The sequence below is a fragment of the Podarcis pityusensis genome (assembly GCF_964106645.2).
Source record: "Podarcis pityusensis genome assembly, chromosome: 2".
NCBI lineage: Eukaryota > Metazoa > Chordata > Lepidosauria > Squamata > Lacertidae > Podarcis > Podarcis pityusensis.
In genome coordinates this window covers 21644150-21650408 of record NC_138029.1, presented here as the reverse complement: position 1 = coordinate 21650408, position 6259 = coordinate 21644150, and positions in this window count along the sequence as shown.

The window sequence follows — 6259 nt, the reverse complement described above, 5'->3', positions numbered from 1 at the left end:
TCTCTCACTGCCTCCATTTCTTCCCCTTCTATTTGCCAGGAGGTGATGGGACCAGTGGCCATGATCTTCGTTTTTTTGATGTTGAGCTTCAGACCATATTTTGCGCTCTCCTCTTTCACCCTCAATAAAAGGTTAATTCCTCCTCACTTTCTGCCATCAAGGTTGTGTCATCTGCATATCTGAGGTTGTTGATATTTCTTCCAGCAATCTTAATTCCGGCTAGGGATTCATCCAGCCCAGCCTTTCACATGATAAATTCTGCATATAAGTTAAATAAGCAGGGAGACAAAATACAGCCTTGCCGTACTCCTTTCCCAATTTTGAACCAATCAGTTGTTCCATATCCAGTTCTAACTGTAGCTTCTTGTCCCACATAGAGATTTCTCAGGAGACAGATGAGGTGATCAGGCACTCCCATTTCTTTAAGAACTTGGCATAGTTTGCTGTGGTCGACACAGTCAAAGGCTTTTGCATAGTCAATGAAGCAGAAGTAGATGTCTTTCTGGAACTCTCTAGCTTTCTCCATAATCCAACGCATGTTTGCAATTTGGTCTCTGGTTCCTCTGCCTCTTCTACATCCAGCTTGCACTTCTGGGAATCCTCGGTAGTAGTAGTAGTAGTAGTAGTAATAATAATAATAATAATAATAATAATAATAATAATAATTTAATATATATACCACGCCCATCTGGCTGGGTTTACCCAGCCACTCTGGGCAGCTCCCAACAGAATATTAAAAACATTATCAAACATCAAACATTAAAAGCTTCCCTAAACAGGGCTGCCTTCAGATGTCTTCTAAAAGTCTGGTAGTTGTTTTTCTCTTTTACATCTGGTGGGAGGGCGTTCCACAGGGCGTGCGCCACTACTGAGAAGGCCCTCTGCCTGGTTCCCTGTAACCTCACTTCTCGCAGGGAGGGAATCACCAGAAGGCCCTCGGAGCTGGACCTCAGTGTCTGGGCAGAACAATGGGGGTGGAGATGCTCCTTCAGGTATACTGGGCTGAGGCCATTTAGGGCTTTAAAGGTCAGCACCAACACTTTGAATTGTGCTTGGAAACATACTGGGAGCCAATGCAGGTCTTTCAGGACTGGTGTTATGTGGTCTCATTCAGTAAATGTTCAGGAAGGCCAAATCTGCACCAGCTTAAGGAAGGCTACCCCAACATCACATCGCTTGCCAGGCAATGAGATCAGCAGTACCAGTGGAACTATACTCTACCTCAGCCGATTTTATAAACTGCTCTTGAGGAGGGATATATTTTAGTGTGTGTCTCAAGCAGCCAGGGAATAAGAACTGTAATAATAGCAAGGGCAGGGTTTTATTTTTTGCTTGTCTTTTAATCTGCGGCTGTCTGGCTCACTCTTTGTCTTCAGCACTTCCTGCTGATGAGGGATCAGATCTCTTAGGTTCTTTTTTTCCTGTTTTTTTTTTAAAGCTAAACTCCATTAATCATTAAGAGCCAGAGGGGTTTGCAGGAAATGCTTGGCAATCTGATTACCGAGCTTGTTCTATGCTTGCTATGATATGACACCCACCCACCATCAAATCTTGGGCACATTTGCTACAATTTCTATACTTTCCATGTTCAGAATGCTTTACAATGTTGCCACCACTTCCCCCCAGGAAAACCCATTTAAATTAAATTGAGCCAAGATAAGTAAATATGCATATGCATATGCATTTTATTTTATTTGTAAAAAAAATATGTATTTGATTTTACAAACAAAAAGTTATAACAATAGCAAACACATATATTGAGATTTATCTGAGTCTCCCAACTTCCCACTATTGGTCCAATTCTCAACATCTTCAACTGCATATTATTTCACAATCCATATATTGTATCTCTCCATATTATCCACAGTGTTTGTTACATTACAAGTGTTATTAAAATCCTGCCAATGTTTACATCTGCTTACAGTGGTCTCCTAAATAATTTGTCATTTCCCCGCATTCTTTCTTAAAGTTTTTGTCTTCTTGGTTCCTGAGGTTTCCGGTCAGTTTTGCCATTTTGGTGCATTTTTGATATCTCAGCTGACAGAGATTGTACAGCTCAACATTCCAGGGCAGAGAAGTTTGATTTTTCTTACAATATAAACACGGCTGTGCTCCCATGGCATGCCACATATGAAATAGGTTTTGTTAGATCTCAAAATATTCCAGCTCTTGACATTACTCGGCTGTGAGCCTGGAAGGCCCCATTTAATGGGCATCTACTCTGTATCTGGCATTAATTAAATATTGGCAACCTCAGCAGGTGGTCAAGAACTGGACAAACCCCTCCAGCTATTTTCTCCCCCCCCACCTTTTCCTCCCTCCCCACCCTCCGCCCCCCACTGAGAGCACTCCCTCTGGCAGGCTGATGGATTGTATGAGTGGTGTTGCCATAAGGGAGTAGATTTCTATTTCCCCCTTTTTGTGCCAGTCAGAGAGGTATTAGGTCTTCTTCTCCTTTGGCGATCACTCACAGCCGAGTAAGATTGTCTTCCGTAAACACGGTTTTAACAGTGAGTCCGTAAGTGACTGTGGAGGCCAATTCTGGATCCACACGTCTTTCCACAGTGGGGACATAGGTTTCTGGGCAGGAGCTGATCACGGTGAGCGTTTGCCAAGTGTGCCTTCCTCTTTACCCTTTACCTTTACGACTGTTTAAAGGTCCCTTTACCTTTACGACTGATTAAAGTGGTATGATTCTGCTTTTTAACTGTATAGTGCAGTTGGAGACAGTGAGACTTACTAGAGCATATGAATCATCAGATTGCACTGTTAAGCCCTGGAGAGAAAACGCTGGCTGGGAGGGGGAAAAACTGTCAAGGAACCTCAGGAGGTGAAGCAGTAAGAAGCATTTGCCATGGGCATATGTGTGTGTCTTGGGTGGAAGAAAACAGTTGACCTCAAGGACTATCGGTCAGGGAGAAGCAGCAGCACTGAAAGGGCTTCTGTAAAGGGGTGGTAAAAGCTTTCTGGGAAATGATATATAATGAATTAAAGAACATGTTTAAGAAAACTTTTACTGTATTAAAAAACCAGGGGCTTTTTTGTTAGGTATAAAATAGGTGAGGAACTACCAAAAGAAAATAAAAGACTGTTTATGTATGCAACGACGGCAGCAAGGATGCTTTTAGCCCAGAGATGGAATGAAGAAGTACCGACCAGAGAAGAGTGGCAGACCAAATTGATGGAATAGGCAGAAATGGCAAGATTGATGGGAAAGATCAGAAACCAGGAAGACCAAGTATTCTTAAAAGACTGGAATAATTTTGTAATATATTTAAAAGGCCGCTGTAGACAGTTGAAATCATTGGCAGGGTTAGAATGACCCTTGTAAAGTGAAATGAACTTTGGTTACTATGATTATATAATAGATTGATAACAGTAAAAGATTCAGGAAAACAGATTAAACTTTTTGAAATGAAACCCACGGAGGGAGGGAAGGAGGTCTGAAGGTTTGAAAGAACCTTCTCTATTCTCATGTTTTGGAATGGTTATGGTTATTGTGTATAACTTTATATAAAATAATAAAAAATTATTACATGTGGGGGAAAGAAAAAGAAAGGGCTTCTGTCAAAGTTTTCTGATGCAGCTCTTCAGCTCCAGAAAAACTAGCCTCCCCAATATATATATGTGCGTGGAGCGGTGGTCAGGAATGATAAAACCATTTACCGGAGTCGTGGAAGGAAGCGTTTATCACATTAATACCAAAGTCGGAAGCTGAAAAGACACAACTTAAGAACTACCGTCCCATCTCTCTTTTAAATGTGGATTACAAAATATTTGCAGACATTTTGGCAAATAGATTTAAAAAAGTTTTAAATGAAGTAATTCATAAGGACCAGGCCGGCTTTCTCCCAGGAAGACATCTGTTTGCTAATACAAGGAACATTATTGACATTTTGGAACTTTTGCAAACAGACATAAATACAAAAGCAGTTTTAATTTTTATAGACGCGGAGAAGGCCTTTGACAATATCTCCTGGAAATTTATGATGGGAAATTTAAAAGAGATGGGAGTGGGACGGGGTTTTGAGAATGGGATCGGGGCGATATACTCAGAACAGAAAGCTAAACTGATAGTTAATAATGTGGTTACAGAAGAGTTTAAAATTGAAAAAGGGACACGACAAGGTTGCCCTATTTCCCCTTTGTTATTTATTTCGGTTCTGGAAGTGCTATTGAACATGATTAGAGAGGATCGGTTGGTGGAAGGAATTCAGGTCGGCCAGAAACAATATAAATTAAAAGCTTTTGCAGATGACCTGGTTTTGACCTTGCAGAAGCCAGAGCCCAGTACGAAAAGAGTATTACAACTGATTAATGACTTTGGTCGGGTGGCTGGATTTAAACTAAATAAACAGAAAACTAAGGTTTTGGGGAAAAATTTGACTGATACAGAGTCAGAACGGTTTCAGAATGAGACGGAACTTAATGTGGTTAAAAAAGTAAAATACCTAGGGGTAAACATAACAGCAAAAAATCTAAGTCTATTTAAGGACAATTATGAAAAATGCTGGACAGAAATTAAGAGAGACTTAGATAGTTGGTCAAAATTGAAACTTTCTTTGTTAGGCCGAATTGCTGCTATCAAGATGAATGTATTGCCAAGGATGTTGTTTTTATTTCAAACACTTCAGGTCTTGGACAAAACGGGGTGCTTTCAGAAGTGGCAGAGAGACATTTCTAAGTTTGTCTGGCAGGGCAAAAAGCCCAGAATTAAGTTTAAGATATTAACTGATGCAAAACAAAGAGGGGGCTTTGCCCTGCCAGACTTAAAGTTGTATTATGAAGCCGCAGCGTTCTGCTGGCTAAAAGACTGGCTACTTCTTGAGGACACTGATGTGCTAGATTTGGAAGGGTTTAACAATGCTTTTGGATGGCATGCATATTTATGGTATGACAAGGTTAAAGCAAATAAGGCCTTTAAGAACCATATTGTCAGAAAATCATTGTTTAATGTCTGGACAAAATATAAAGACTTGCTGGAAAATAAAACACCAAGGTGGCTTTCACCTTTGGAAGCCAAGGCCCGAAAAAGACCCAATATGGAGGCTAAATGGCCAAAATATTGGGAAATACTAGAAAAGGATGGAGACAATTGGAAATTGCAGAGTTTGGAGAAAATGAAAGACAAAGTGCGAGATTGGTTACATTACGCTCAGATTAAAGAAGTTTTTAAAAATGATAAAAAACTAGGGTTCCAGGTGGAGAAATCGAAATTAGAAACAGAATTGTTAGAACCAAAGATTAAGGTACTTTCAAGGATGTATAACTTGCTGTTGAAATGGAATACACAAGATGAAACGGTTAAATCGGCTATGATAAGGTGGGCACAGGACATTGGGCATAATATCATGTTTGAGGATTGGGAGAGGTTGTGGAGCAATGGATTGAAATTTACTGCATGTAACGCTCTGAAAGAAAATGTAATGAAAATGATTTATAGATGGTATATGACCCCAGTCAAACTTGCCAAAATTTACCACCTGTCTGATAATAAGTGTTGGAAATGCAAAGAGTGTGAGGGAACGTTCTTCCACCTCTGGTGGACTTGCCCTAAAGTGAAGGCGTTCTGGGAAATGATTTATAATGAACTGAAAAAGGTATTTAAATATACCTTTACTAAGAAACCAGAGGCCTTCCTTTTGGGTATTGTCGGCCAAGGGGTGGCAAAGAAGGACCAGACATTTTTTATGTATGCAACAACAGCAGCAAGGATACTTCTCGCAAAACACTGGAAAACTCAAGATCTACCCACACTGGAAGAATGGCAGATACAACTGATAGACTACATGGAACTGGCTGAAATGACCGGCAGAATCCGTGACCTGGGAGAAGAGAGGATTGAGGAGGACTGGAAGAAATTTAAGAACTATTTACAAAAGTACTGTAATTTGAGTGAATGCTAAACAAGACGCTAGATCAAAATAACTGAGCACCACTAAATTTAGAAGTTTTTAAGAAAATAAGTAAGATTGTGAAATTTAGCTCCTTTTGAGAATTATAAGATTATGAAATATAAGGGATATAAGATAAATAAGATGATAAATTGCTGACAAAACGTTATAACGATGAAAATGGGAGCGGGAGATGTGAGGAAGTCTAAAGAAAATGTGAAAATATGTTAAGATCAATGTTACATTGTTTATTATGTTTTTTTTTATTGTAAAACTTAATAAATTGCTTTAAAAAAAAAAAAAGGAATGATAAAACCAACTGCGATATGATATGCATATGAGATTTTTAAAGAGGTTTCTTGGCG